General features: G+C 43.5%; 1 protein-coding gene across 2 annotated transcripts in view; it reads right to left on the reverse strand.

Moving 5' to 3' along the window:
- Positions 1 to 737, reverse strand: part of sema4c (sema domain, immunoglobulin domain (Ig), transmembrane domain (TM) and short cytoplasmic domain, (semaphorin) 4C) — a 93,366-nt gene extending 92,629 nt beyond the window's left edge. The window contains exon 1 of one of the 2 annotated variants that reach the window (XM_084024136.1): positions 450 to 737. The gene's annotated coding sequence lies outside the window, so the exon portion shown is untranslated. The remainder of the gene's footprint in view (positions 1 to 449) is intronic. The other variant, XM_084024137.1, reaches the window with a different exon arrangement.
- Positions 738 to 10,752: the final 10,015 nt, after the last annotated feature.

The raw sequence follows: 10,752 nt of genomic DNA on the forward strand, positions 1-10,752 counted from the left end.
ATAATCAGCCCTTGGTGGTGCGGATAGGACTGTGGCGTCGTTAGAGCAGATACGTGGATGTTGGAGGCTCCGGGTCCGGTCGTGGACCTGTGCCTGTGAAGCTGGATGGATCCCGACTACAGTGCAGCCGCGGAGTGGACCCCCGTCCAGCTGCTCGTGGCCGCAGTGCGCCGTGTTTACACCGTGCCAAATTGGAGATAAAGTTGCAGCACGCAGAAGCCCCGAAAAATAGACCCCCGACGACGAAGAGCCCGTTTAAACGCCGCAGACGTATCCGACGGCGTCCTATTTCCAAGGAAAAATAAAAAAAGGGCTCTTCGTGGCAACAGTTGGAGAACCGCAGACTCCGGATCGGGGGGGGGGGGATGTCTTCTACCGCTGCTTGCTTCGCGTAGCCTACTTTTAGTCCTCACAGCAGCGTTCACACAAAATAACGGCCACAAACTTACCTTCTAAGCGGGGATGGTGCGGATGATTTGCGGGCGACGCGTCCTGCGCTTTCCGTCCTCTCCGTCTTCCTCTGACCACGGAACCAGTATCCTGTTCTCCTCCTCTCTTCTTTCTCCGTTATCTCTGCTTTTTTTAGGGGGGGGGGGGGGGGAGGGGGGTAGAGTTACAAATTATTCCACATCCTCATGAATTTGAGATGATGTCGCCCGCAGTTTTCTCTCTTAATTCCTCTATTTGTTTGTCTTTTTCTTTCTCAAACGGCCGGACTGTAAGGCAAATCAAGCCATATGATTCTGTCATTCAGTTTCTACACAGAGGAACTAGCTCTCCGCGCAACTCCCTCCCAAGGCTTTGTAACACGAAACCAGGGGAGGAGGAGGACGAAGAAGAGGAGGAGGAGAAAAAAGGGTGGGAAAAAAAGAAAATAACTGGTGAATTTAATCCGGTATCTGGGACGAGCTGGTGAGTCTACCCGCCTCTCTGCGCTAAAGTTTCAACAGGACTCGGAACCGCACGGACGTGGCGGAGGGGTCGTGGCGCGGCGTGTCTGTGCCAAATCTGCACTGGAAACCATGAGTGCGCGCGCGTGTGTGCGCGTGGCGCTGCAGCGCGTGTGCGCCCCCCCAGCCTACTTATGCAGTACGTACCACAGCAGGGACCTGGAGAATTAAAAAAAGGCACACAAACAGCTCTCCGCCCATTAGCCCCTCGGAACAAGGGCCCCGACACAACGCGGGGCCCCAGCAGCCACCGCGCTGCGTGATTAAGGCCTTCATTGTGTGGAAAGTGAAGGTCTGCTTTTGGCAAAGTGCTTCCCAACCTGGAGGTCAGACCCGGAGACACGCTGAGGTCCTGTTCCACGGGGCTGGGGAGCAGGGTGGCCCCACGCCATTAAAGGGGCCATTGTTAGGTCGGAGGCTCTGGTTCTTCACCACTTCCTGAGCCAGTGAGCAAGGCACTAAACTCCTGCTGTAGCAGAGAAAATTAGATCAACACAGCATCACTTTTGTAATGGCCTTCACTTCATCGCTCTGAGCTGAGCAAAATAATCCGTTTTCAGACAAAGCCTTTTTACCAAATGTCATAGTAAATTTGTCTTTGTCTTGTTAAAGATCAGTAATCCGATTTGATAATGTTTGTGGTCTAAAACATTGTCTCCACATGACAACATTTAGGATCTGCATGTTTTTAATAATACAAAAAACACACGCATGTTTAAAATAATACAAAAAGAGAAATCTTAGTTCCGAAAACGTGAATGTATCTGCTGCTATTAAAATAAACGTTCAGCCCTGAAAAAAGAGGCCAAATATACAGCAAATAAACAGTTGTTTAAATACAGTGACATCACACTCACTGGTCATTTCCCACCTTTTAAGCCCCCCTCCACTAAAACAAAGAGTTTTGCTTATTGTTACTTGTGACCAGAAGGCTGTTTTCACATTCATCTGCTAAAAGTAGGCCTATTTTATGTGTCCTGAATTTTAAGTTTATTGTCGGACCACGAATCCAAAGGGTCAAGGTTTTTTTTGCCGTCACCTCTGAGATGATTGTCTACTCTGCTCGTGCCGAAGTTAACAATCATGAACACAACATATATATATATATTGTGGAAATATTGTATTGTATTTAGGCCAAACATTTTGCAGGTGAAGTTATACATTATTATTATTTATTTATTTTATTGTCTGTTTTTTTTAGACAAAAATAACCATTACAATATAATACCATGTTTATAATCTGGCTTCGCACCAGATGCCAGATGGATCCAGATCCAGTAAGGTTGTGTTCATCAGATCCACCCGTCGCTCCTCCACAGTCCAAATATGGTCGCTTCCTTCACTGGTTGCATAATTCCAAGATGGTGACAGCAAAACTGCTTGAAAAACCGTAATCTACAAACCAATGGGTGATGACTACGGCCATTTCTAATATACAGTCTGAGATCATTCCCCCGTCACCAAAGACATTACACAACTGTAATCACAGGCTGAGCACTGACCTTGTGACTCGTGTGTTGAACTTAATGTGTGAAATCGGTGGAATGCCCCTTTAGTCGCTAACTGTAGATCAACATTGGTGCTGTGGCGAGACCGGAAACACTGTAGAACGCACTGAAACACAATAATCACTAATCACACAATCCATCCGTTTGTTGCCCTGGTGCATTCTGGGAGGTTTCCCTTCAGGCCTACATGGGGACATTTCAATGTAAACTCTCTCTAAATCATATGTTGAACATGATTTGCTGCTATTGTGATGAAGGCTAGAATAATCCAGAGCGGAATAGACAAAAACATGAGATAACACACAAAATATGGGGTCATTTTCCAAAGATTAGGTGTGCAGATTAGAACAATAATCTCTATGGATTAACACAAGAAATGTTTTGAACGTTATATTTGTGCCAGCATCGCTGTGGCCGTTGAAAGCTCGGGGCCTTTTAACCACAGCGCAAACCGATAAACTGACAGTGACATAGGCCATCTCCAGGAGACGAGGCCAAAGCATCTTCTGCGGTTCATCCGTCGTCGTTTCTTTCACTGCAGCAACACAATCAGCACCTAAACTGCTGTTTACTGCCGTCTGTGAGCGCACATCCAGCACCTCGCAGCCCCGCCTGCTGCTAAACGGCCCGCGCCGTCGGAATCTACAGACCGCCTGATGGAAGCGCTGTGAAGATAGTTGCCCAAATCCTCACACAGACAGATTACAAAATAAACAAGGCTGAATTATAATGCTCATAATCTCTCTCTCTCTCTCTCTCTCTCTCTCTCTCTCTCTCTCTCTCTCTCTCTCTCTCTCTCTCTCTCTCTCTCTCTCTCTCTCTCTCTCTCTCTCTCTCTCTCTCTCTCTCTCTCTCTCTCTCTCTCTCTCTCTCTCTCTCTCTCTCTCACACACACACACACACACACACGCTGGGTTTGCAAACGGCCCCGGCACAGTTTTGTGCGGTTTGAGAGATAATGAGTTTGGATTTAGGACACTAATTTTGAGTTGGACTCTCATTCCGCAGTACGTTTAAAAACAGCTCGGTGATGAAAAGGAGAAGTAGCACGGCCTCGGGCCACATCAAGAGACAGCGTCGAGAAAATGTTGCCTTTCATGCTCGGTATGGTGAATCTGGCTTTCTAGGAATTCCAATAAAAAGAAAGCACATTGTAAACAAGGAATCCTAAATAGAGCTTGCCCTTCCTTCTGTCCATCGGGGTCAATAACACTTGAAAATGAAACACTGTGATGAAAATGAATTTGCAGGGATTATTCACACCCAAGGCTAGATAGACTTCAGATGTATAATGTAAAGTTCCATGGCTGAACTCAGGTTCAATTTCTTATTGATGTGTTGCGCTGCCTCTTCAGTGGTCGCCATGGAATAAATACAGGTGTTGGTGCATAGAATTACTGTGTATGTTATCTCGCTCCTTTACTCCTCAGTCAATTTCCTTCACCGTGAGTCAGTTTCATGCCCCCAGGTCTGTGAAAGCCACTTGAATCTTACTTTAGGAATGTTGCAGTCTTCTGTTTTGATCATGTTTCACCTTTATATAAATTCCTTGACTTCCGTTTTCACAGCCTTGATCTGTTTGAAACCGTCACAAGAGCGCACCGTCTGTCGAGATCTTTTATTTCTAATCTTTAAAATTGTATGGAGTTCCACGGCAAACATAATTTGCAACTTCACTCCAATGCAAGCTTTTTTTATCCATCTTTTTTTGTTCCAACACGTGCGGTGTGTGCGAAGGAGCACTCAATTTGTCAGCGTTTCAGTTTATCAGTCAATGTACAGCCGTCAACACACTGAAAGCAGAACGCTTTCTCGCATTCAGCCACGCCGATGCTTTGAGCATGAGGCCTTGAGAGTGTGAAAGCATAAATTATAGGCTAATGGCTGACAGAGCTGCAATGAAAGATAGCGACTGATAGCGAGTCAGCAGCTCCGAGCTCTCACTTACTCTGTTTTTCACAGCATCTGATAAACAATAACAAGGATACGTGAGCAATTACTGCATTCCAGTAGCATGTTTCTTTTTTTTGAAACAAATTTGCATTTTGCTTTAGAAGAAGAGTTTCAAAAGATTATTTTAAGATTATGAAGTATCGAAGTAAATCACAGGTCTGTGTGCTGTAGACTGCAGTGACTTAACCCTATGAGGCTTTATTAACTACCTCACCAACAGTATGCAAGACTACAGGACCATGTGGACTTGATCTCCCTCTGCTCATCTTCTACCATACGGATTTCAACTGCGACACAGGAAACTGAATTTATCAATCATTGTTGGATTCATCTCCTATGGAGAAGAGAGTGAATACCAGGCGGCAACCTCTGATTTTTAAAAGTGGAGCTACGCTCAAGTGCATTAAACATGCATTCACTCTGCTGGCCATCAGGGGACGACTCGTTTAAAATCTGATTGACCCTACCACTATCTACTACTATTATCTTATGAAACATGAGTTGATGGTCTTAATCGCTAGTTTCAAGTCTTCTTAAAAATAATAATAATATTCATGAAGTAAATTGTGGTTAAAGCAGGGTACAGACAAACAGGACTTTCACACAGGAGGCCGCTACTCGTGCCCGTGTAAATCACATCTGTATCTTAAATAACAAAATACACATATACTTATTAATCATGCATTCTAGTTGCAAGAGTATATGTATATCATGTATACATGATTCTTGTTGTTAAGTGAATCTGTTCTTCTGCTGCTGTTACACTTGAATGTCCCTGCAACAGTTTGGCAAAATAACCGATTCAAAAATAAGGACATAAACGTCAGAAATCTACCTGCTGCAGAGTGCAGCTTAATCCACACTGTTAGCTCCCAGGACGGTCTGTATGAGGCTGGCTCGGGAAATCCAGCTCTTCATATAGTAAACGTAGGAGGGATTAACTCTAGTGATTCACAATTCAGGTCAATCTTCCCCGCCAACAACAGAGAAAAGAGATTTTGGTATTGATGGGAACTAAACCCAAAAGAGCTTAAAAAATAAATAAAAATCCTTTCATATATCAGCCACAGGTGGACTCAAACTCATTGATTTGCTCCACTTCCAGACCTTAGACCTCGCTCAGAACTGGCGGTATCACAGCTGTGTGATTGACAAGCAGCAATGGGAACATTGTTCAGTACGGCTGTAGAAAGCAGGCCAGGTGGTTAGAAAGTGGGTTAAAGTCTCATTATGAGGCAGAGCACAGGTCAGCTCCCGGGAGCCTCTGCTCTCTTCGCATCGCTCTGTTTGGACTTTTCCATCACAATGAGACTTTGGGTTTACTTTGGCTGAGATTTATACTGGGGAAAGGTTAGAGCCGAGAAACAGTTATTCTGAGCGATTACCTCATTTACCTCACGTTAACTTTCATTGGCAGCTGGACTTTGTTTTTAGTAGATTTTTCAACATCACAGGTGGATTCTAAAAGGTTTTGCTCAACACCACAATCGCTCACAGAAGATGTTAAAAGATGCATTCTGAACCTGTACGGTCTTTATTGAAATTTTTATTGACGTTTTCTCATATAGACATACATGATACTTGACACACATCAGTGTAATTAAAGGAGGCACGATTGGCCTTATAACAGAATTAGGATACTAAACCTTGAGCTGGATCGTAAAGAGATTGAAATGAAAGGTAATGAATGGTTTTAACACCCAGCAGTGGCAGTTTGATTCTAAACGGCGGAGAACCAAAGTTGTCATAATCAATCTAAAGGTCTTTTTCGCAACGTTAGCTTTTTGACAGAAAACTGCTTTCAGCCGCTGCTGATCTGTCACATTTCATCTCATTGCAATTTCATGGGTAAACATTTGTGGAACGAAGTGGAGAAATCTCCTGTCTTCATCTGAAATGAATGGCCCAAATGTTTCACTGCCTCTGCAATCGCCTGGTGGTTAATATCTATTGAGATGAGTGTATTAAAGCATGCCCCATATGATGAGTAGCTCCCTCCTTCCCCTGATGGAAGAAGGAAATTACAGCTCAACCGAACATCATTTCATTCAACTTGTATATTCATTAAAGGGTGATAGGAAGCGACAAGCTAAGGTTTTAATCAGAGCAGTTTTAGAGATATAAAAAAAATGAATCGTCTAAGAATTGCTTTTCATTACCGCTTCATAAACATCCCTCACCTTTTTTTATTATCCGACCTGCAGTTGAAATTGTGGTGTTTGATTAGAAAGGAGTAAGGCTAGAGTCTACTTTTATCAAAGCGAGGAAGTTTAGGAGGGTGTTTTTCACACACTAGAAAGCTTAATTTTCTAAAAAGTCGGGGTGATAGATCAAATGGATGACAGAGATAAACCTCTAGTTCAGCCCTAAGTTTCTTTCACTTAATTTCACAAAGTCGGCAGGACTATAAATCAGCGCTGGATCTCTGCTGCTTCATTTGGATATCTGCATAGATTGCCTCACTGCTGTTCTTTCTCTCTTGATGGGATAACAGCATGCTAATTTACTGTCTTATGTAAAGGGGAATGGCTTCAGGAGGTTATTAAATTTGACTGGAAACTGTAAAAGTGGGCTTTCTCCAGTCCCCTAGCGAGAGTATGGCGCCTGTCAGCTCAGTGGGAAATACTGCTGAGGGAGGTAGGGTTGGGGCCCCCAGGAGCACTGCATCTCTCCCCCACTCTCAATCTTCTGCAGCGCCCCTGGCCCCTTGCTGGCTCACTATTATAAATATCATCAAGTGCCCTTACTGCCCCTCAACTCCATCACTCACTCTCCTTGCTGCAAAGTTTCCCTGCTGAATCTTGTTGGGCATGCAAACACCCTGGCAAACATGAGAGGAATTACATAAGGGCAGCTTAACTCTTAAGATACATACAAGAAACATTTCGATACTCTCATTCGTGATGCTCAAAGTTAGGCCAGCATCTGAATATAAAAATCAAAAACTTCCTTGGTTCAACAATACGGAGCCATTTTCTTTTAAAAGGCCATTTTCTGCCTCGGGCTGGTTGGTGGTTGGCTATGAATGCATCATTCACTTGTTTACTTGGAAAAAGCTACCACGAATATTGGATACAGCGAGCTCTACCAACTCCAGCACTGAGAATGTGTTTCTGTAACTGTGATTTAAAAAAAAAAATCTACTGAATACATGATAAAAAATATTAATTGGTGTGATTGAGTGTGTTGTTGATGGACATGTTCTCCCTCATTGCAATGCACAAAGGAAATGGAGAAGCAGCTGCCAAAAATATGAAAACAAATTGTGGGCAGCAGTTAAAATCTTTGGGAACACCGCAGAAAGAAAAAATATAAAATCGTATTTTTGCAAAAAAAAAAAGAATTTGGAAAGAAATTCTTAGGACACAGTTTGATTGACATAGTACGGCAAAATAAAATTATTTCCTGTTAGTATCAAACGTACATCAAAAGTATGTAGTTATTGTGTATAGTATGCAAACATAGTATACTAAGACAATTAATATACAGTATATACTGTATTCTATAGTATTGGGAAAACACAAGCCTTTGTCTGCTGACTCTGAGGTAATGCTAACATTCACAAGTTAGCACTCAACACAAAGTACATCTGAGGCTGATAATGTCATTGGATCTGACCATGAATGTCAGCACCACTTTTTTTCGCAAGTCATCCAAAGAGTGAGAGAAAATTACCCTACTACCACTTAATTTATTATTGTTGTCAATACAGCATGATGTTTATTTAGTAAATGATGGTCCATTTAGAGTCAAATAGACTAAAAGGAGGGTATGTTTTAGGGCGGGGCTACCTTGTGAGTGACAGGTTGCTACCGCTCCTACCGCACTACCAATGCATTAGAAACTGAGATTAAACTCAAACACTTATTATGAAGCTAACTTTGTTAACAAATTCACACGAGAATCCAGATGAATCCAGATCCAGTAAGGTTATAACCAACCAGGCTGACGTGTAGATGTCTGTATGGTTATACTGTCGCAGCTTGGTGTCATTTTCAAGTGATTTGATGAAGGCTAACAGAGTGACCGGCCATGCATAAAGGCTCTGTACTTCTGAGAGGCTGTGACTTTGTTAACATATGTGTCAGGCTGCCGTCAGATGCTGCAGGGTTTTCATGAACTGAATGAGAAGCTTTCCATGCAGGATAATGCAGCCGTGGACAGCAGCCACTTTAAGAATCAACCACAATCAATGCAGACTGATTTCCCTGCTTTAACATTCAAGATTATTTTCTGTGCCGATTGTGGGTGGGGGATGGGCCGACGCCGATAGTAATAAAATGAGATAAGAAGAAATGTTGCCACTTGCCAAATGGCACTGCTTGCACCACACCTTAATGTAACAACTGGCATATGGATGACATGAAATGCACACATGTACACAATATTTAGATGGCATTGAGATTTTTTCTTTGTCACTTAGGAAAGTGGTTTGGTGAGCTATGTGGCCAAGAGGATTACGGTTCTGACATATTGCTCGAAGCAAGTTTGTTTTTGTGTGCAATTCCCATCCAACTGTCATCTAATGCAATCATCCTTCAATCAGTGTTCAACGGCGAAAATCTAATCACACTGGTTTGAGGTTTCAGAGAGCCATCTGCCATAATCCAATTTTTGACAAATATCCCTGTCACGCCGCTCCCGCTGCCACCGTAACGACTACCCATTCCAGCAGGCTAATTTTACAGGTTCATCTTGTTAGGGATGAGACGGATATGAAGGGTTGAGGGTGTTTGAATTCTCAAAAGACCTACAGCCTCCCACACCCTCGCCCATCCCAGCGAGAGCATTTTCCACTGCTGAGACCCGACAGGCGTTTGGACAACGACGGACGGACACTGAGCTTCTCTCTGACTGCCAAAGCCCCTGCCTTATGCCACATCTTGCATTCTCTGGAGCCTGGGTGTAGGAATGTTTTTCTGAGGCATCTTTGCAATCCTAAAGGGCAACTCGCTCAGCCGTGAAACACAGTTGAAATACTTACACTTGCCATAAATGCCCATAAGCTAGGCAATCTTTCATGCTTTATAATGTTGTCCTGGGTAACACGGCAGCACTGAGGGCCTCTGATAGGGAAAACAAAAGACAAATGACTGACCGTGGCCTTTTCTAATCTATCATTTTCTTCCTAGAGCCCTTTGTCCTTCATGTGGGCCTGGCTGCTCACAGCCTGCGATTGTATCACCCTGAAAATGCCTCGGACAGTGTTCGAACTTGCTCAAACACATTTATTCAATGACCTTTCGCCAAAAACACTTTGAGTGAGATGTTACCAGAGTTCAACTTGACATATTGGCTTCCCTGTTGCAAATAGGACTTGTCAAGTTCTGGAAATCTCTATCAGACACTGCTGCACGGGCAAAAGTGAGATGTTTATAGGCATTTATACAGGGCTCCATAGGATTGTTTCGAGATATTTAGCATTTCCTGGCACTCTGCAGAGCCATTGGAGTGTCTCCATCCTGCTGGGTAAGTGAGTGGACTGGTACCATTTCCAGACAGACTGGGCACTGGCTGGAGACTTAAGACACATTGTTAGAGCAGCATTTTAAATACCAGCATGTTGTTAATATCCCAAATGCTGATTCACACATACTGCCTCCTCACATGCACATGGAAGCGACGTACACGACATACACGTCATACACGTCAATACTCTCACTACCTTTGTGCTCGGTCTTCAAAGAAACACCACTGTTGTTTGCAATAGCTCCTCTGTGTCTGAGCATGTAGGGCAGTCAGTACAGTATATAATAGAGCAGTTCTTTCTGGTAAGGTGAACTGTGTTGTATAACCACTTAACCCCTACTCCTCCCTATGCCACCCTCCCATGGCAATCCCAATAAAACATGGATTATTTTTATAACACAACGTATGGCTGCTGACTTTACAAGCTCCCCTCCAGCTCCTGGGTGAGAAAGAGGGGGGGCGAGGAAAGAGAGGAAAAAAGTAAAGAAAGGCCAGGTCAAAACCACTCTGTGTCTCCAAAAGGGCAGCATATCCAAAACCATCAATGAAGGCTTTTTCTGCTGGGAGGAAAAATAAACACCCTGACTGATCCCTTTTCTTCTGCTTCAGTCTGGTACTACAGAAGGAACCACTGTAGCTATAGTTCCCAACCAGACCTGGTGGCTTTCCTGTTCTGTCTACTATCATCTTTATCTTATGGAAAGGTCAAGTTCAGATGTGTTTGCACAGTTAAAGAGCTCTTTACTGTCTGTGATGACAGAGGCTGGCGGATAATGTGTCATCTTGACAAAATCCTTGCCACAAATCCAACTGTTTCAGTTTAAGTTATGCTAATACAGACAGTTAAAATAGAGTACTGCAGGGATGGCGCA

This window comes from Eutrigla gurnardus, assembly GCF_963514095.1.
Source record: "Eutrigla gurnardus genome assembly, chromosome: 13".
NCBI lineage: Eukaryota > Metazoa > Chordata > Actinopteri > Perciformes > Triglidae > Eutrigla > Eutrigla gurnardus.